Genomic DNA, 22,516 nt, shown 5'->3' on the forward strand with positions numbered 1-22,516 from the left:
AATGTTTCAGATACCTTGTAGTTAGTGTTGTAAAATTCCCGGGAATTTAAAATCGAAGAAATATTCCCAGTGAATATTGCTGGCAATATTCCCAAAATTCATAAATTCCTGGGAATTTATGATTAATTATCAAGTTAGCTCTAAAAACTGTTAATTAATAGGTAAAGGCAGTAATTATATGGTTAAGTCAAACTCAAAAACTGAAATATATTTTAAGATAAAATTATAATTAAATAAAATTCCTGGGAATTTATAATTTTAAAAACAAAATCGCTCAAATTAATAGGTCAATGTGATAATTATGTGATTTTAAAAAACATGAACACTCTTATATGTTAAAAAATATTATTATTTATTAAAAATATCAGAAAAACAACCAGAATGTAAAGTGTTACAAAAATCAAATTAATACTAACAAAGAGATAGAGGGGCTGGCCAGTACTTACCTCAGCTCAGTACAGCCGATAGATACACACAAAACAAAACCGAAAATTTATGTTCCTAGCTTTCGGAACAAATGTTCCTTCATCAGGGAGGAGAGAGGGGAAAGAAAGGGAAGAAGGGAAAGGAGATTCAGTTACTCACAACCCAGGTTATGAAGCAACAGGGAAAGGAAAATAGGTAGGGTAGCAAGGATGGAGGCATGGTTGTCAGAGGGAAGCCAAAGATATTCTACTGTAAGTACTGTGCCAGCTTCAAACCAAAGAGGATGCATACTATACTATACTATACTATACTATACTATATACCTCTTTACTTCTGTATGCATCCTCTTTGGTTTGAAGCTGGCACAGTACTTACAGTAGAATATCTTTGGCTTCCCTCTGACAACCATGCCTCCATCCTTGCTACCCTACCTATTTTCCTTTCCCTGTTGCTTCATAACCTGGGTTGTGAGTAACTGAATCTCCTTTCCCTTCTTCCCTTTCTTTCCCCTCTCTCCTCCCTGGTGAAGGAACATTTGTTCCGAAAGCTAGGAACATAAATTTTCGGTTTTGTTTTGTGTGTATCTATCGGCTGTACTGAGCTGAGGTAAGTACTGGCCAGCCCCTCTATCTCTTTGTTAGTATTTGTTTCACATCTCTATATGAGATTTTCCATTAATCATTTAAAAATCAAATTAAAACTATTAAAAGGCAAAAGGTTTAATACAGCATCTTTACATATTCAACCTTTTTCTAAGTTCCCTAGTAACTGTCTCTCTCACTTTTAATGTCCATTAAATCATCTTGATCCTTGTCTTCTACATTTCGAAATCCGAAAAAATCATCGTCATTGTTACAGTTACTTGACTCGATCTCATCCCCTTCTTCAATCTCAAGGATTTCTTAGTCTTCTTCCTGTCCTGTTTCCTCAGGGTTGGCTTCTGCTTGCTTGCTTGTTTCTTTCTTCTTCTCTTCTTGAGGTGGAGCATTCATGAGCTTCCAGTTGTAAGAAAGAAATGTTAGTTTCACTGCTCGCTCAGAAGAAAGGCGGTGTCTTTTCTTGGAATGCAACCAAGAAAACATACTAGATGTGTGCTCTGTGGTAGCTGAAGTTACTGGTGGCCTCAATATTCTTATGGCTACATCTGCCAAGTCGCAAGTACCTCTCAACCCACTCCACCATGACAGAGGCCTGATAATTTTATCCTTATCATCCATCCCTTCCCAAAGAAACTTCCTTGTGTCTGTAGTCAGCTAAACTTTCTCTTAAGTTTAAGATGTTCAAACTATATGCCGAGCACAATCTCAAACAAAACCTATGGTATCTAGTAGTTCCGTAGGATCGAGCAAACTTCCCTGCATTTTAGGGTGCAGCATAAATTCTGCGAGATAGATTGGTCCAGTGCCAAAATTTTTTCTCTCGATGAACTTCTGTCTTTGCTTCAGATTTTGGCATTGGTGATGTTGGTAAGTTTTTTTTTTTCTTCATACTTTTCTCTAGTTCATTTAATTTCCTGACCACTCTGTGTATTTGTGAGTCATTTGACTCAATGGATGTGATAAAATCAACAGTTGGTTTCAGCAGATTTATCATTTTTTCTATTCTAACCCAAAACACAGCATCGTCTAGTGGTTTCCTTTTGATGGATGGGTCTAGATCAGCCTTTTCACTGATAGCTAATGTTTGGAGGACCCCTTTGTTCCCCAATCTGGTCTGCCCAGGTAAATTCAGAGATATTCGATCTTTGAACCTTTTCTCAGAAGAAATTTCACCGAACAAAGCTTTCAATGTGTGACTCTCTTTGATAGTCTTTATTATAGTTATCACATGTGCAAAGAAACTTTGAACAGTCTGGCATCCTAAGATGTCAACACACAGTAAATGGTGGAGGTGAGCAATGCAACCTAATGGTACTATATGAGGATACTTTTCTTTCAACAGTGTTAAGACTGCCTTCATGTCCGGAGCATTGTTGGCAATAACCACCAAAATCAGGACCATACTTCTCGATGACAGATCTAATGATCTCTGCCAGATATTCGGCATTATGTCTCTCAGTTTTAGTCATTTTGAAAACTACAAAAAATGATTCTGGCTTTGAAATCACAAAATTAATTATAGACTCGTTCCTGATATTACTCCAACCATCACATTTAAGATGTAAATTTTTTGTTTCCCTAATTATTTTTGCTATTTCTTCTTTCATTTCTGTATAATGAGCCTCAAGATAAGTTGTAAACATTCAAAATCTTGACGGTAACTTCCGTGCATGTCTCAATTTTTGGAAAAAATCAATCCACAGTGGGTGCTCCACCAAAGACATCGGGGATTCACTTACAAAAACTGCTTTAGCTAAGGATTGGTTCATCATTTCCTTGCGGGGGGGGGGGGGGATTAATGATAATGAACCATTTAATAAAGGCACAACAAAGAATAAAAACTATTAACTTGTGCCGCTTAAAAAGTTTTTATTGCTTTCGAGAAATGGGATGAACATAAAACTACTTTTTATTTTATTCCCAGTCCCAAGTGAAAATTATTAAAAAATAATCAATATGTGACACCTACACCTACAATGTACAGAATTAAAGTATTTATATTGTACAAAAGACACACTACATTGTAAACTCTTCTGAGATTCGAAGGAGCAATTGCAACCTAGGCCTTCTACTCCTAAAGGCAGAAATAGTTATTTGTCAAAGGAGAAGTGAAGCCATATTATATTAGCATGAGGGTTCAGTCAGAAAAACTAACCTACTTTTGTTAACAAACTTTTGTTTTACCAACTATAACCAACCTACTTTTGTTTTTGTGGTATTTAAATGGCAGGAAATAATTTGGCTAGTGGCTGCCAATGTATCTGTTTGATAGATTTAAGGAAAATCACTAGAGTTTCCACTTTGGCTGTCAGTTTGTAATTTGCCTTCTTAATACAATGGAATACATACCACATTCTTACTTTTTAACATCACAAAATCAATTTAGACCTGCAATAGTATAGTTGCAGATCCCAAATTAGAAGAGTGTTAAGATAGGGGATTTGGCCGAGGTGGAGGTGGTGTTGTGGTGTTGGTGACTTGAAAGGAGATGTAGCTGAACTTAAACCAGCCAAGGTTAAAAAAGCTTGACCTTGGGTAGTCTGGCCTACATTTGAATGTGCAACCATTGTCAATGGTTGATTGATATCCTTTGTGGTTGATGGTCTAGGTATTGGTTAACTGACAGTGATAATACATTTCAATCCTGCAGGGCATTTGATACATTTTTTTATGTGCTTTTCTATTTTAACTGAATTACCTTGTTTGTATTTTTGAGTACAATACTTACAAACAGCACCTTGTTAAAGAAGTCCCAAACTGTCCCTTTTTTCTTGAACGTTTTGCAACAGTGAATGAAAAGACAACAATGAACAAAATAGGAAGCAGGCCTACTCAGAGTTATTTGATTCACTTGCCACTTAAATGTTACAATTTCAGGCACTCATCTCACAAAAAGTTCTAATGAAACGGGTTCTTTAACTTGCAAACGCAACTATTAACTGAAAAAAAAAAAAAAAAAACAATATGGCTGTCTCTCTGAAGGCTGCAGTGATGCACTTTTCAAGGGAGGGAGGGGGGGGGGGGGAGGGAAAAATTCCCTCTTTTGTCTTGTAAGAACTAAATTTCCCCACTTAGACCTAAACCATGGTTATGGACAACTTAATTAGATTTTTTTATTTTAATACTTTTTTTATTTGAGTGCTCCTACTTTCTATTTTAAATTATAAATAAAATATTTGGATGGGTTTTATGATTAGGTTTATATGGATCTGAACTTAACCTCCTTGTTAGATATAAACACTTTTTTTTGGTTTTCAGTGTTTTAAATATCAAAGAATTAACCCTAGAACTGCCAAGCGTCGAAATTTACAACTCTTAGGTTTCCTAGAACAGCCAACGTTGAAATAATCAACCTTTAGAAAAACCGAGTTTATAATATTAATAAGCCATCTAGTGAGTAGCTAAAGTTACTAAAATACACAGGGAAGTTGGTTTATTCAATTTTTTAAGTTTTCTGTCGATGTTAGAGACATTTTAGGCTATAAAGTTTTTTTTTAAACTTGTGTGAATTTTGTAAACATTAATCATTGAAAATGGCATTTCGGGGGAAAATTATGCTAATAAACCGGCCAAGATTTATGATTTACTTGAAAATACAAGTTGTTTTATTGACACAGAACATGGTAAAACAGTAATTAAAAATTCTAAAAGTGAGAGTGATAGCGATATTTTGGAAAATAAATTTATAAATCATAATTCATTTCAGGAAATTGAGTCTTTGAATTCTGAAAGTGAATCACCTCTAGTCATTCGTTTGGAAAAATTAAAAAATACTACAGATGAAGGCTGGTTGAGAATTATGCCTCCAGAGAAATATTTTGCAAGTTTAGGTTTCATTCAGAGAAATGTGGGGTTTCAACTTGCCTAAAAATAGTAGGCCTAGGGACTATTTTAAGTGATTTTTTCTGTCAGACTTACAGTAAATGATGTTTTGCATGGAATTTGCAAGGAAATTAATGCATGGAACGATAAATCTTGGATTAAAATGTAAGAATTTACTAGGGTTTTTTAAATGGTAATAAATGTTAAAACATTCAAAATCTAAAAAATTTCATAAATTACCAATTTTTGGGAATCTTCCTGGGCCAAAGAAATATTTCCAGCTACATCTCATTTTATAAGTTCCCTTCCACTGGGCAATATACCCATTCCACACCACTACTTACAGTGTTAATTCATTTTTCATCATTAGCATCTGCTTTTATTTAAAACTTCCCATTTTTTGGTTTCAGTATTCCACTGTCTGTGTTAGTGATTTCATTGCACATTGAAGTTTAGTTTTGGGATGACTCAAATTTACGGTCATATTAACAAAAGTCACGTGTTTGTACCACAAAGCAGCCATTCCAAACATTTTCTTTGAGCATCGAGTGATTTGGTTGCAGTGTGCTGTGAGGGTGTATTTAAAACAGCGGTACATGTCGTTTATTGCTACATTTGTTTGAATTCAACAAAGCAGAATGCTCACTAGGAGCCCAACAGAGCGTACTTGCACTTTGAATCACCAAACATGTATGAATGTACCATAAGGCTAAAGTCTGATTAAAATTACTTTTTGGTTGACATTTTAGGCATGATAATACACGAACAATGATACTAACAAAATACACACCCTTCATATACAACATAACCAAATGCTACTGGGATCCTTTCACATAAGATGCCATTTGGTATCTCGTGTACAGTTGTTATCATAAAGACTGGCCTACATTAGATAAACCTTTGTACTTGGCACTGAACTTTTTTGAAGGCAGCAAATCATCATAGCGACTGATTATGGAAAGTCATAAACATAACAGTGTCACACCCAGTATTTTGGTGTAATGATTAAGATAAATTCCTGACATGTAGAATAGCAAAGGTTCAAATCTCTTCACATGATTTGAAATTTTTTATTTCTAAATCTTATCAAAATTACTTATTTTTTTAAAATAAATTGGTTTAAATGTGTTTTTTTAAATTTCTAATATTTTGCTGCCTCATTTTCATCATTGTATTGCTTTTTTAATTTGCACTTATTTTTTCTTCTTATCATTCTTTTTTCTGTTTAGACTACATGTTTTTCCTATAATCTATAACTAGATCTGCTTATCAGTTGGTAACACAGCAGCTCATGTAGCCAAAGTTAGGATAGTTCCAGGTAAAAAATGAAAGTAAGAAATTGTAGTTGTTGTTGTCTTCAGTTCAGAGATTGGTTTGATGCAGCTCTCCATGCTACTCCAACTTGTGCAAGCTTCTTCATCTCCCAGTACCTACTGCAACCTGCATCCTTCTGAATCAGCTTAGTGTATTCATCTCTTGGTCTCCCTCTACGATTTTTACCCTTCACGCTGCCCTCCAATACCAAATTGGTGATTCCTTAATGCCTCAGAATATGCCCTACCAACCAATCCCTTCTTCTAGTCAAGTTGTGCCACAAATTTCTCTTCTCTCCAATTCTATTCAATACCTCCTCATTAGTTATGTGATCTACTAATGTAATCTTCAGCATTCTTCTGTAACACCACATTTCGAAAGTTTCCATTCTCTTCTTGTCCAGACTATTCATTGTCCATGTTTCACTTCTGTACAAGGCTACACTCCATACAAATACTATCAGAAAGGACTTCCTGACACTTAAATGTATACTTGATGTTAACAAATTTCTCTTCTTCAGAAACATTTCCCTTACTGTTGCCAGTCTACATTTTATATCCTCTCTACTTTGACCATCATCAGTTATTTTGCTCCCCAAGTAGCAAAACTTCTTTACTACTTTAAGTGTCTCATTTCCTAATCTAATTCCCTCAGCATCACCCTACTTAATTCGAATACATTCCATGATCCTCATTTTGCTTTTGTTGATGTTCATCTTATATCCTCCTTTCAAGACACTGTCTATTCCATTCAACTGCTCTTCCAGGTCCTTTGCTGTCTCTGACAGAATTACAATGTCATTGGTGAACCTCGAAAGTTTTTATTTCTTCTCCGTGGATTTTAGTACCTACTCCAAATTTTTCTTTTGTTTCCTTTACTGCTTGCTCAATATACAGATTGAATAACATCGGGGATAGGCTACAACCCTGTCTCACTCCCTTCCCAAACACTGCTTCCCTTTCACGTTCCTCGAGTCTTATAACTGCCTTCTGGTTTCTGTACAAATTGTAAATAGTCTTTCGCTCCCTGTATTTTACCCCTACCACCTTCAGAATTTCGAAGAGAGTACTCCGGTCAACATGGTCAAAAGCTTTCTTTAAGTCTACAAATGCTAGAAATGTAGGTTTGCCTTTCCTTAATCTGTCTTCTAAGATAAGTTGTAGGGTCAGTATTGCCTCACGTGTTCCAACATTTGTACGGAATCCAAACTGATGTTCCCTGAGGTCAGCTTCTACCAGTTTTTCCATTCGTCTGTAGAGAATTCGCATTAGTATTTTGCAGTATTTTAGTATTTTAAACTGATAGTTCGGTAATTTTCACATCTGTCAACACCTGCTTTCTTTGGGATTGGAATTATTATATTCTTCTTGAAGTCTGAGGGTATTTCGCCTGTCTCATACGTCTTGCTCACAAGATGGTAGAGTTTTGTTAGGACTGGTTCTCCTAAGGCTGTCAGTAGTTACTAATGAAATGTTGTCTACCCTTGGGGCCATGTCTCGACTCAGGTCTTTCTGTGCTCAGTCAAACTCTTCACACAGTATCATATCTCCCATTTCATCTTCATCTACATTCTCTTCTGTTTCTGTAATATTGTCCTGAAGAACACTGCCCTTGTATAGACCCTCTATATACTCCTTCCACCTTTTTGCTTTCCCTTCTTTGCTTAGAACTGGGTTTCCATCTGAGCTCTTGATATTCATGCAAGTGGTTTTCTTTTCTCCAAAGGTCTCTTTAATTTTCCTGTAGGCAGTATCTATTGTACCCCTAGTGATATGCGCCTCTACATCCTTACATTTGTCCTCTAGCCATCCCTGCTTAGCAGTTTTGCACTTCCTTTCGATCTCATTTTTGAGACATTTGTATTCCTTTTTGCCTGCTTCATTTACTGCGTTTTTATATTTTTTCCTTTCATCAATTAAATTCAGTATTTCTTCTGTTACCCAAGGATTTCTACTAGCCCTCGTCTTTTTACCTACTTAATCCTCTGCTGCCTTCACTACTTCATCCCTCAAAGCTACCCATTCTTCTTCTACTGTATTTCTTTCCCCCATTCCTGTCAATTGTTCCCTTATGCTCTCCATGCAACTCTGTACAACCTCTGGTTCTTTCAGTTTATCCAGGTACCATTTCCTTAAATTTCCAACTTTTTGCAGTTTCTTCAGTTTCAATCTACAGTTCAGAACCAGTAGATTATGATCAGAGTCCTGCCTCTAGAAATGTCTTACAATTTAAAACCTGGTTCCTAAATCTCTGTCTTACCATTATATAATCTATCTGAAACCTTCCATTATCCCCAGGCTTTTTCCATGTATACAACCTTCTTTTATGGTTCTTGAACCAAGTGTTAGCTATGATTAAGTCATGCTCTGTGCATAATTCTACCAGGTATCTTCGTTTTTCATTTCTTACTCCCAATCCATATTCACCTACTAAGTTTCCTTTTCTTCCTTTTCCTACTATCGAATTCCAGTCACCCATAACTATTAAATTTTCGTCTCCCTTCACTATCTAAATAATTTCTTTTATGTCATCATACATTTCATCAATCTCTTTGTTATCTGCAGAGTTAGTTAGCATATAAACTTGTACTACTGTATTAGGCATGGGCTTCATGTCTATCTTGGCCACAATAATGCTTTCACTATTCTGTTTGTAGTAGCTTACCTGCACTCCTATTTTTTATTCATTTTTAAACCTACTTCAGCATTTCCTCTATTTGATTTTGTATTTATAACACTGTATTCACCTGACCAGAAGTCTTGTTCCTCCTGCCACTGAACTTCATTAATTCCCACTATATCTAACTTTAACCTATCCATTTCCCTTTTTAAATTTTCTAACCTACCTGCCCGATTAAGGGATCTGACATTCCACGCTCCGATCCATAGAATGCCAGTTTTCTTTCTCCTGATAACGATGTCCTCTTGAGTAGTCCCCACCCAGAGATCCGAATGGGGGACTATTTCACCTCCAGAGTATTTTACCCAAGAGGACGCTATCATCATTTAACCATACAGTAAAGCTGCATGCCCTTGGGAAAAATTATGGCTGTAGTTTCCCCTTGCTTTCAGCCGTTCACAGTACCAGCACAGCAAGGCCGTTTTTGGTTAGTGTTACAAGGCCAGATCAGTCAATCATCCAGACCGTTGCCCCTGCAAGAAATTAAGTTGGCTTTTAACATTCACACTGAATTTTTTCCACGTAGAGTTTGCTCGTAGAAGCTAGCTTTAATCGCCATGAACAAAGTGAGCATGATTAATAGTTCTATCACAGATTGTTGATGCATTTTTCTCAGATACACTGCGCATCACGAGTTGTGGTTAGAGTAGGACACGAGTTTAAATTCTGGGCTACAAAACACGTCATCTGTTGCAGTTCAGTTGTTGCTAGCTAGAAATCAGCTATTGACAGAGCATATCTCATTCCTATCATACCTCATGGCGGCTGCTTCCAACATGTTATGCATTACATATTAAGTAATGAGACTTGTGAAGTGACCCATTGTTTGTGTCACCTGTAACAGAGTGGTGGTTGGCAGCCGATGTGACAAAGCTGTAGGGGCAAGTGTCAGATTTATTATTTTTATTTATCACATGATGATACAGAACTTGGATCAAATACATAATTTTAAGAGTATACAGTGTAAGAAATGACAAGCAAAATACAGGTACAGAATCAAATGTCAAAAGTATTATGCTAAATTATGTACACATTACAAAAGTTCTTAGATTTATGAGTCCAATCTGTTGATCCAGTTGAGCCCTTCAGGTGATGCATGATGGATTTCATTTATAGACCCCCAAAGGCTTGTTTCGGGCATTCACTAACAATGTGGTTTACTGTTGGCAGGGCAGCTCTACAGTCACAATCTGGAGATGTTGCCCAGCCCCATTTGTGCTTTAGATGTCCGCAGTTCCCTTGTATTGTTCGGATGTGGTTGATGGTTCTCCACTGGTGTGTGGGGAGTGCGAAACCTGGAACTCGCATGGAAGGCTTTTCAACCAGGTGACCACAAACACTGACGATTCCTCCCACTGACTTCTCCATGCTTCGTTGGTGTTAAAGTCGGAGGCTTCAGGATGTTGTGCAGTTCGCCAAGGTGGTTTTCTTGACTTCAGACGCAGATGTTCTGCTATTCATATATCGCTGTGCACAGGTAGCTGGGGGTTTTTATGAATGTTTCTCCAGATCTTCAGGAGAGCATCTGATCTTCGTAGACCTAGAGGTTGGATGTTACTTAAAACTGGTAGCCATGAAGTTTGAGTGCTACATATGCAGCCTGTGATAAGTCGCATTGTCTGGTTGAGTTGCACATCTATCTTGCTACAGTGAGCACTGTTCATCCAAGTTGGACAGCAGTATTCAGCAACAGAGTATGATAGTGCCAGATGTCAACTAACAAGTAATTTTAAATGGACTGTAGTGAGAATATTGTGCCACTCTTCGAGCACCTTTTATTAAGCAATCTGTGGAGTGTGTTATTGTAGAGTTTGCAACATTGATCAGAGGAGAGAAACATTCACATGTGTGGTGATATATTGTCCTCCTCTTGGTTGTATCATACATGGCATGGTTTGCATCTGAATGTTTCTAATAAGAGGCTACTTGCATGTCGAATTGCAAAAATCACCCCGTGTAACCAAAGCAGTATCTATCCTACCCTAGTGGTTTACAAAGTGTGTTTTAGGCCCTTTTTAAGGATGATGACTAATGATAAACAAAGGTGCAGAAAAATATGTATGGTTACATTTGAAACAGCTACTTGTTGTTGTTGTTGGGGTGGTGGTGGCGGTCTTCATTCCAAAGACTGGTTTGATGCAGCTCTCCAGGCTACTCTACCATGTACAAGCCTCTTCATTTCCAAATAACTACTGCAACCTACATCCTTCTGAATCTGCTTACTGTATTCATCTCTTGGTCTCTGTCTACTCCCCCCCCCCCCCCCCCCCCCCTACACACACACGTGCACACGTTTGCGCACTTCCCTCCAGTACTAAATTAGTAATTCCTTGATATCTCAGAATGTGTCATTATCAGCCGTTCTCTTCTTTTAGTCAAGTTGTGTGACAAACGTCTTGTTTCCCCAGTTCTATTCAGCATCTCCTCGTTAGTTGTGTGATCTATTCATCTAATCTTCCAGTCTTCTGTGGCACCACATTAAAAAAAAGCTACTTACTAAGCAAATTACTGCAGATTATCCACAGCTGTGGGAGGGGGGGAAAAAAACACCATGTGGAAAATGCTGAAATGGAACAGATTCATCTCCATAGACACAAGCTAATTTCAGACTATTGTAGAACCAATAAGGGAAAACGGAGTGTGCTATGTATTCAGGCCCTTAAGGTAATTTATGTTGTGTTGAAGAACTCCTTGAATACTGTAACAATAGTGTTATCAGACAACACACAAGCTTGTACTACTGACAGCATGGAGTATGAGCAGGCGATATCATTAGCAGCTAGACACATTTTTATTAACATTGTGCAGATTTTGCTGGAAAATAATTGTTTGTGGAGCTGTAATGTTGATTTTCTGTCAGATGGTGTTTATAGTGAGCATACTGATCAAGTGCACTTAAGAGTTATTGATGTCCAGCTTTGGATTATATTGCACAATAAAATTCCCTTTGAGAATTGAAGAATGGTTCTACAGCTGCTGACAGTTTGGTTAACTTCCCATGGTTGAGGTTCAAAGCTGTGTATTCATCACTGACTGTAGAAATGATTTGTTTCACAGTTGCGAGTGAGCATTGATTTGTAGCAATTTATGTGAAGGATGTTAACAATGGTAATTCACGTAATTTATATTATTTCACAATATACGGAGCTTCGTGCTTGTTTGATATTACTATACTTCTAATGTGAAAAAGCTTAGTTTTGATGATGACATGTGTATGTATCAGAGGATTTTAAAGTCTGACATGCTGAAGCAAAATCTTTTGCAGTACCACTTGAAAATGGCTGAAAGACCAAAACAGCAATTGTGAAATAAATAATTTCTACAGTCAATGGTGAAGATGATGTCATTTAAAAAAATGCTGCAATAACTTAAGTGTAAAAACCATTAGTCAGTTAATTATGTGACCATGATGGTCAAAGTAAGCAATAAAATTTGCTGACCAGTTAAGTAAAAATTTATAGAAAAATATCTTACCACAGAGTCATAAGCATTCATTCAATCTCTGTATTTGGAAAGAAATAATGGGAAGAAGGCTGGAAGGAGCTTTATAAAGCAGACAGTGTAGGTGGAATATTTAACTCTCTCTGTAACATACTCCTTTGAGGTGTATTTTTCCGTTAAAATAATATAAAATTGAACAGAACCAAGGATAAGAGATGGATAACCCCTGGAATAAAATGTTTCTTGTACTAGAGAAAGAGAACTCTACCTAATTCAGAGGATAAGCCATAATTAAGATTCCATTATCACCAGTGCTATATAAAATCCTGCTGTCTGATATTAAAATGCTGATACACATATATTGTGCTAAAAAAATAACAGTCAAAGGAAGAAGAAAAAATGGAAAATTATTAAAAAAGAAAGAAACAAACAAAAATAGCTGTACAAATGAGATTGAGCTGCCATAAAATAACTCTAACAAAATTGGTAACACATTCTAATCATTTGCCATCAAATTCATTTAGTGCTTCCTCACTGTGACAGCAGACATTTCACCCCACAACACAGATGCTTTGGATTTAATTCTGAAGATACTACATACATCTTAAACAGACTTTAATTTAAAAAATAGAAGCCATGAGGAGATTACAAAATATTTATCTGGTTAATAATAATTAGTAGTTCTGATGGCTGTAGTGGTTTTTCTGGCAAAATATCAAATATGTGCTGACGTTCCATGACCACCCTTGAGTTATCTTTGTAATCAATCATTGACTAGGGGCATTTTTTTTCTGGCATGCTTAAATAATACTGTATGCTGTAGGAACATCCATCAGCATAACTGATACAAGCAAACCACTTTTAATTTCCAACCAGTTTCACTCCTTCCAATCTTTACAGTTTTGGAGAAGGTGGTCTATAATAGAATATTGATTTAAGTTTTTAGTTAATTTTGTTAAATTTAATTTTTAATTACTTTTCATTTTATCTTTTGTTAAAGAATCTGGACAGAGCAAGTTGTACAGGACCACACAAATTATGTCCTGGCAGAGAGAAACTGTTCTTGTTAGTTAATCTGTGATCTCGCCAAAGCTTTGTGTATATCAGAAAATCATACTCAGTAATATTAAAGGTTAGGCCATTAATAATAATCCTTTTGTGTGGATGGAGTTTTAACAGAAAACATAGGGTCCCGTAGGCAGCCTGTTGCAGGAATGAAAGTAACATCACAATAAAATGGACGGTCATAATGCTTGCTGTTGCTGTTTTACAAAAATTGGTATGTGGTACATAAGTGATCTTCTGTTGATTGCAAAAGAGGGCTCAAAAATTGCGGTGTTGCATACGAATCAGAAATCCAAGCTCGGTCGTACCGCACACAACTTACAATCAGTTATGGCTGAACAGACCTACAACTATTCCACATCGAGCAGTTTACATCTTAATCATACAAAAAGTTGTAATATGTAATTTCAGACATACAAAAAAGACCTGCTAGCACTTTCACACATTAAATGAGTAACTGTAAGTACACTACTGGCCATTAAAATTGGTACCCCAAGAAGAAATGCAGATGATAAACAAGTATTCATTGGACGAATATATTATACTAGAACTGACATGTGATTAAATTTTAACGCAATTTGGGTGCATAGATCCTGAGAAATTAGTACCCAGAACAACCACCTCTGGCCGTAATAACTGCCTTGATACGCCTGGGCATTGAGTCAAACAGAGCTTGGATGGCGTGTACAGGTACAGCTGCCCATGCAGCTTCAGCACGATACCACAGTTCATCAAGAGTAGTGACTGGCATATTGTGATGAGCCAGTTGCTCGTCCACCATTGACCAGATGTTTTCAATTGGTGAGAGATCTGGAGAATGTGCTGGCCAGGGCAGTAGTCGACCATTTTCTGTATCCAGAAAGGCCCGTACAGGACCAGCAGCATGCGGTCGTGCATTATTCTGCTGAAATGTAGGGCTTCACAGGGATCGAATGAAGGGTACAGCCACGTGTTGTAACACATCTGAAATGTAACGGCCACTGTTCAAAGTGCCGTCAATGCGAACAAGAGGTGACCGAGACGTGTAACCCATGGCACCCCATACCATCACGCCCGGTGATACGCCAGTGTGGCGATGATGAATACACGCTTCCAATGTGTGTTCACTGCGATGTCGCCAAACACGGATGCGACCATCATGATGATTATGTTGACTCAGGGATTGAAACATGGCTGCACGATCCATTACAGCCTTGCGGATAAGATGCCTGTCATCTCGACTGCTAGTGATACGAGGCCCTTGGGATCCAGCACAGCATTCTGTATTACCCTCCTGAACCCACTGATTCCGTATTCCGCTAACTGTCATTGGATCTCGACCAACGCGAGCATCAATGTCGCGATAGGATAAACCGCAATCGTGATAGGATACAATCCGACCTTTATCGAAGTCGGAAACGTGATGGTACGCATTTCTCCTCCTTAGACGAGGCATCACAATGACGTTTCACCAGGCAACGCCGGTCAACTGCTGTTTGTGCATGAGAAATCGGTTGGAAACTTTCCTCATGTCAGCACATTGTAGGTGCCGCCACCAGCGCCAACCTTGTGTGAATGCTCTGAAAAGCTAATCATTTGCATATCTCAGCACCTTCTTCCTGTTGGTTAAATTTCACGTCTGTAGCACGTCATCTTTGTGGTGTAGCAATTTTAATGGACAGTTGTGTGAAATTATGTGAGATCTCCCTGCATAAGAAGTGAAAATGAAAACTCACATATAAACTAGTCAGAGTTCTGTTTAGCATGTTTTCCTGTTAGAAGTGTCTCTTATTGTCTTGACTTAAAGAAATGTATGGTATGGCTCATATTTCGTTTTATAACTTTTTGTTTTATTAAATATTCTTATTGGATAGTGCACCTAAAGTACATGAAGTATTTATTCAAAAGAAGTGAACAGTAAAGGATAGTGTAAAATATGAGTATATAACCACATATTTTCCAGAAATTACTTAAAGGATCAGCGATTACTTACACTCACTTTTTAGTACATTTTCTCCTTAATGGCTTTTACTATTGACAGTAATATCTAGACTCAGCGATAGACAAGTTTTGTAGCTACTTGGCAAATTGACAGCTCCTTTGTAGAACTGCATGACGATTAGTACAATGTATTGTAAACAGGACTCAGTGTTTTCAGATGTAAGTAACTATTTTCTTTGAAAAATTCCTTCTTAATCAAATAAATATTAACCCCTTGACAAGGCTGTTTCCTGCAGCAAATAGTGGCCATTGTCAATCTGTTCCCACTCGTGTAAATATTTCTGTCCCTCTTGGTGCTATCTTGCGATGAGGTATGATCTGCTATAGGTTGGCATACTTTTCTTAAGTCGCGTGATTGCTTCGATTGTAATTTGCCAACAATTTGAAGCTTTTGGGAACAGTTATGTGTATTATGAAAATAAGCAAATTATTATTGATTTAATGACAATGTTATGAAAAGGATAGATTACTATCCGCAAGGATAGATTACTATCCGCCATATTGCAGAGAGATTGAGTCACAGATAGGCACAACAAAAAGGCTTTCAAACAAGTAAGAATTGTGTGTGACCGAGCGGGGTGGCACAGTGGTTAGCACACTGGACTCGCATTCGGGAGGACGACGGTTCAGTCCCGCGTCCGGTCATCCTGATTTAGGTTTTCCGTGATTTCCCTACATCGCTCCAGGCAAATGCTGGGATGGTTCCTCTGAAAGGGCATGGCCGAATTCCTTCCCCATCCTTCCCTAAACCGATGAGACTGATGACCTCGATGTTTGGTCTCTTCCTCCAAACAACCAACCAACCAATTGTGTGTGGGTGCGTTGTCTAATTCGGAAGGAGGCCTTTTTGGCCGAAAGCTTACTTGTTTGATAGTCTATTTGTTCTGCTTATCTGTGACTCAGCATCTCCGCTATATGGTGAGGAGCAGTCTAGCCTTTCCATAATATTGTCATTATTCAGTGTTGGATTTTTCATTGTTTGGTTTTACTTTTTGATTTATTTTGACAGTCCCAGGAATGTGGAGTTAATGCACACACAATTTTCTTGCAAAATATTTATTTAGAAATTATTTTTTTTCTATGGCATAATCCGAAAGAAGGTGTTGCGGGTAGTCCAACACCATACTCTTCGCAATGTGCTCCTCTTGTTATTTTCTTTCCATTGATATCTTTTTGTTCCAGTAGACTCAGTAGTATATCATCAGCACCTGTTTCTTCTCTGTAGGGGGAGTGTGTTTAGAAAAACATCCTCCCAGCAGATGTGTTGGGGCTGACATAGGACAAAGGGCACCCTATATATATATATATATATATATATATATATATTTTTTAACTGAGAAGAGTTCACAAATGCAATATATTTTTCACCTAACCTCTCAATAAGCTGAGTTTGGAGATAAAGTCTCCTCCACAGAGTTGCTTGTACAAGTATGAATTTACAGCTGCAACGTCCCATCAGGCGGCAAAATTCCATTATGTAATATTGAGAGAGATGTTTTCTTGTTGCTGTAGAACTTGTCACATACTGGTTAACTAAATCAACACCATACATTTTGTCTTTGTATTTGAGGATAACTACTGCCTTCATTTTCAATGTTTCCTTTCCCTCAGTTCGTTGTAGTTCATTACTGTAAATACTAGAAAGTGTGTAAATGTTTTTCATGTCTTATCACACTGCCATCAATTCCCCCACCCCCACCTCTGCTAGAAGTCAAAACTTCACCTTTCTTGAGTTTTGCCTTGAGCACCTGGTATATCCTTCCTGTTGTTCATAACTGTGCCGATGCACTCAATGTTTTTAAAGACAAGGAAATAAAATGTCCGGAGACTAGTATAAAATCTGTTAGTAAAAACTGTATACCCTTTGTCAAAATATCCTTCAAGCAAACATGAAACAATTTTATTTGCCAGAGGATATTCATTATATTGTGGCTCAAATTCGGGGTCTTTTTCCTGTGTATATTATAAAGTGGTATAAATAGCCACTATTTGGTTTGCATAAGCAAAATTATTTCGTACAGAAATGAGCACATTTCATTGGTATAAACTGTCTTACAGAGAGCTGCCTGCTCCACAGCAAAAGGGACTCTTCAAAAGATAATTGTTTGCAAATGTATGTCTATTCAAAATTTTGCTGTAGGTGGGCAATCAAAGGTTTCGATTGTATAGTGCAGCATGAGTACCATAGTCTTCTGAATAAAAACTGTCATCATTTAAAAGAAGAAAATTAATGGAAGATTATATCCAACTTGTGATGGTTCTCTTTGGAAAATCTGTTTTTCAAGAATTTTCTTCCTTGAGTAATTAATTCCAGAATTGGATTTCTGTGCCAGACACTTAATTGTGAATTGCAGAATAATCATTTAGATGTAGGTGTTCTGAGCTTAGTCTGTAGGAATAACATGGTGAAGAAAGAATACAATTCTCCTTTGTTCATTGGTACACATTTGAGGATACCTAATGGTTGTTTGAATGTGCCACACAGACTGCAGCATAATCGTTGTCTCATTAGTTACCATTGTTAATAATTTATTGTAAAAGAGTGAAAATATCAAGTGGTTTTGTAAGATATGCAAATTAAATTTTTATGCCTGGTATCCCTGTAAATGTAAATGTACTCTTAACTGACCTACAGTTAACAGACTAAGTTCTTGTAGAATCCCTGTCAGCAGTCAGTACTTCAGTACTTTGCCAATTGATGTTTCTGTGTCACTTTCATTAAAGTCCTCATCATTGTTGTCTTCTCTACTGCTTGAAAAGCAATCACTGGACTACACATTACTACTTTCATTAAATAATTTTCCAATGTCTGAGGATGATGCATGGTTTGACATGTTTACTTCTGTCTGAACAGTGCGTCTCGAACCTGGCGAAATAGTTTCACCCAACAGAAACAATGGTAACATTTGTTAAATGATGCTTGAACTAAGTACTGTGATCCCTGCGGCTGATATACAACGGTAAATACATTTTTAAGAGCCTTCCAAATGTTTCGACCATGGGCTTGAGTGGTGTTTGTAGGGTATGCGGGTCATTGCTTCCAAGCAGCATGAACCCAGTTTGGAGACCACACATGGCAAGGCAATAGGCCTGCCCGAATCAGATTTGTGTAATACAATGGCAGCACCACAATGGACCCTGATCCAAGCTTGTTTAGGACTGTTGATGGGTTAAACTATGAATATGAGATCCACAACAGCTACTTAATATAACTGAAGAGCAAACAGCTGGTTTTAGCTCCTTTCTTTCTAATGTACTTGCTTAAAGTTAACTGTTATGAGCAAGAATAACAGTAAGCCAAATAGTGAGAATATATTGTTGAACAGTTTACAGATCAAGGTTTTACAAATTTCTTGCCTTTTGGCTTGTTTGACATTGGTGATTGTTCTTTTTATGGGTGCTGACAATGATTGCATAGGTTTTCCGTATTTACTCGAATCTAAGCTGCACTCGAATCTAAGCCGCACCTGAAAAATGAGACTCGAAATCAAGGGAAAAAAAATTCCCGAATTTAAGCCGCACCTGAAATTTGAGACTCGAAATTCAAGGGGAGAGAAAAGTTTTAGGCCTCATCTCCAAATCGAAATGAAGTTGGTCCATTGTAATATGAGACACAATTTAGGTCGAATGAATGACGATACAGCTACAGTAGTTTGGTTCGAGGCATAAGCTTAGCAGTTAAGCTTAGCCATTGCTGTGCCTCAGGCGCTCCGTCCATATTTATAGGGTACCCTTCCTTTTTCACGTGCTTCGTCTGGTTTGAATCGATTGCTTATTTTTCTTTGATCTGATAAGCGCCATTTTATTTGTTATAGGTATTTACGTCACTCTAAGCTGAAAATTCGTTACTGTACTGTGTCATGCATTGTTTGTCGCATTCTGATAGTGCGTGTTTACGGCCTATCACCGCTCGCGGCATGGCTTGCTTTTGTGCGCGCTACCACCACTTACAGTTAAAAAAAAAAAAAGAGAGAGAGGAATTGTCTCATTAGCGAAACAAGAGACTGCTATTTGTTGTTACTTACACTGCTGCTTTCTTTGATAATGATCAACAAGAACCAAATAATAGACTGCGTATGATAGATGATGTTCTGGACGAGAGTTTAGCGAAAATTTTTCTCTGTTTGAAAATCTTTGCAGGCGCCTCTTTAGTACATTACATTCTGCACAGAAATTAGTCATCTTAGATTTAAAAATCTAGTCAATTGCTGTGATTCAATTCTGACTGTATCACTATTAGGCATAAGAATAATACGAATATAAACATGACATGATATGTATATTCTTCCGCGTTTGCTATTGTTTCACTCTAGTTTCGTAGTTTATTAGGCAGACAGGATTTAAATGAGATAGCAGTAAACACGGAACAATACATGGCAAAATGTTTATATCCGTATTATTCTTATGGTGAAGAGTATACTGCATGTGATACACAATTCATAAAAGTTCCTATCAGCAACCATCTCTTCTCAGAGGTAGGAAAAAATTCAGAAAGTAGAGTTGGTCATATTGACAAACATCCCAAACAGTCTTGCCAGTCGGATTTTCGTAGTACGTGGAAATGTTGCTACATTGGAAGATGAACAATACGGAATTTGTATTTACTTCGTTGGATAATGTATGAAAATGCAGTGGTCGAAACGCGGGGCGGAGAAAAAAGCTCGTCTTCCACCTTTTTTTAAATTTATTTACTGATGCAGAGGATTTGGTGCCAGTATTTATCTTTGTGCCTACAAAGCATGCCTGTGTAGCGCTACATATATTCGACGGCAGAAGTTAGTTGTGGTGGCACCCACCAACATTTTTCAGAACTTCCGCTTGCTTTGCACTCGATTCTAAGCTGCAGATGGTTTTTTGGATTACAAAAACCGGAAAAAAGTGCGGCTTAGATTCGAGTAAATACAGTAGTCTGGCCACTGAGTGAGATGACATTCACATTAGGGAGAGCCACCCACGGTGCAGTCCAAAATTAGGTTTCCTTTGGTTTCTGTAAGTTACTTGAGGAGAATGCTGGGATGCTGTTTTTAAAATGTGCAAGCCTAATTTCGTTTGCCATCCTGAGTTCCTCCATATTAAGTGATCTTCTGATTAATGGTATAACAACCCCTGATCTTCCTTCCTTCCTTCCTTCTTTGACCTACTTATGAAGAGAACTATAGGCATGTGTTAGCCATATGATAATTGCATACTTACACATCAGTATTCTTTACTCTCGGCAAACTATAAATGAAGTGAACAATAACATTGGTGTACATTATTGTATGATTTTGTAGCACTTGAAGATATGTGGAAAAGTCTGTAGTTGAAATCCCCATTAGTGCATAAACAAAGCACAATGCATTGTTTGGATTAACAGATTGTTCTGCTTTATACAATATGATTTCAGTTGATGCTTATTTCAAATAATAGCCTGTATGGATCCAACATTTCAGTATCCTGATTTTTGTTTTGTAGATCAGTATGAGGGGTGGAACAGATGCTAGCTGCTTTTCTTCCAGTATTTGACTAGTCAGTCTTTCCTTCACACAGATGCAGTTTGAGAAAAACTGTGGTTTCATGGTTTCATTTTTTACTGGAGATGCACCATTTGCTGAAATTAACATTTTTGTTTTTGTAATTATGATTTTTGTGTAAGTAATGGAAAAAGATTATTAAATCGATGGTTGTTTCTAACACTGTAGTGATTGATTGACCATGGAGAAACTGCCGTGTTGAACCTTGCATGGTCTTGCCTACCTCCAAATTGTGAACAAGCTCACTCTGTTAGATGACCACAGCTTAGTGTGGAATCTGTGCCATTATATAGTTTGACATTTTTCACTCATTCAAATTACTGTCAGAGATTAAGTATAATATTTGATAGAAAAAAAATTACAGGTTGAGCTGTGGATCATACATTTGTCGTGATCTGACACTTATCTACTGAACAACTGTGTCTACGAAACACTTTAGCTTCACTATATTATTACATTTCCTTACTATGAATGCAATTTTGCAAACAGTATTGTGAAATGAGTAATGTTCTAATCAGTTATTAGCTTCAGTGTAAGGAAAATCACTGTGTAGCGTATTATGGTATGTATACAATCTACCAAAATCATGTACGTCTTTGATTTTCCATATGTGGGTGGTGTGTGGAAAAAAGACTGTCGTTTGACTTTCTCTAATTTTATCATAATGATTACAATATTACATAAGCTGTATGTAAAGGAAGTAAAATGCATTTTGAGTCACTTGGGGAGGTACACTCCCAAAAAATTGTAAAGTTTTATGTGCTGAACCCTGTTTCTTCCCTGTAGCATATCTGACAGGAGGTTGTTGGAAATTTTTGTGTGTTCTAAAATATAAATCAATCCATTGCAAAGGAAATAATTCGGTATTGATTTTTGTTTTGTTTTTCCAACTAATCCTATACTCAGTCATTTAAACTAGCATTGCATTTTTAGGTGACATGCTTCATGGATGAAAGGTAGTACTTTCATATTCTGGAAAATAAAGCTGACCACATCCCTGGCATACAGTAAGCCATGTGTGCCAAATGGTGAGCACTTGTGAGAAATCAGCATTTGGTTGGATGTGGATTTGGCAAATATGAGAGTCCCAAACTGAGAACTGGTGAGCGCTCCCAATCTTCTGTAACTGTACGCTGTATGCATGCTTCAGCAGCAGTAATGTGGCAGGACAATGGGACATGTGTGTTACAGAGTGTAGGGATCTTGGCTTTACTATCCGGTTTTTTGAGGATGTGACAAACTTCTTTAAATAAAACTCCTCAACCTCAGGGTGTGCTATGTGCTCATTGAGTGGGTGGCTGTTGAGCTGAATAACACAGGCAGTGCAATATCATATTTATCCGCCGACACTGGGCAAGTGACTTTCAAGCAAAATGTCTCCCCTGTACAGGAATATACATAGTGGATGTACGAGTACAGTTTGGATACACGTGGTTGATGACATATGGAAAATTGGGTATGGCCATGAATTGTGTCCAGATAGCCAAACGATTAAGGTGAGTGCTCGCGAAAAGTGGGAAGTCAGAGTTCAAATCCCAGTCGGCACAAATTTTCATTGTTGTCATTCCATTATGCAGCTGGTGGTAGTCCGTAATGCAACTGCAAGTACATTTCATGAAATGGTTATTAGTGTACAATCTCTGGAGCACTTTATGCATCTGTATTGTATAAGGCTTA

General features: G+C 37.4%; 1 protein-coding gene across 2 annotated transcripts in view; it reads left to right on the forward strand.

Annotated features, from left to right (window-relative positions):
• LOC126175312 (tRNA N6-adenosine threonylcarbamoyltransferase) overlaps window positions 1-22,516 on the forward strand; it is an 82,870-nt gene that overhangs the window by 22,230 nt on the left and 38,124 nt on the right. The window lies entirely within an intron of this gene.

This window comes from Schistocerca cancellata, chromosome 3 (assembly GCF_023864275.1).
Source record: "Schistocerca cancellata isolate TAMUIC-IGC-003103 chromosome 3, iqSchCanc2.1, whole genome shotgun sequence".
In the NCBI taxonomy this organism is placed as follows: domain Eukaryota; kingdom Metazoa; phylum Arthropoda; class Insecta; order Orthoptera; family Acrididae; genus Schistocerca; species Schistocerca cancellata.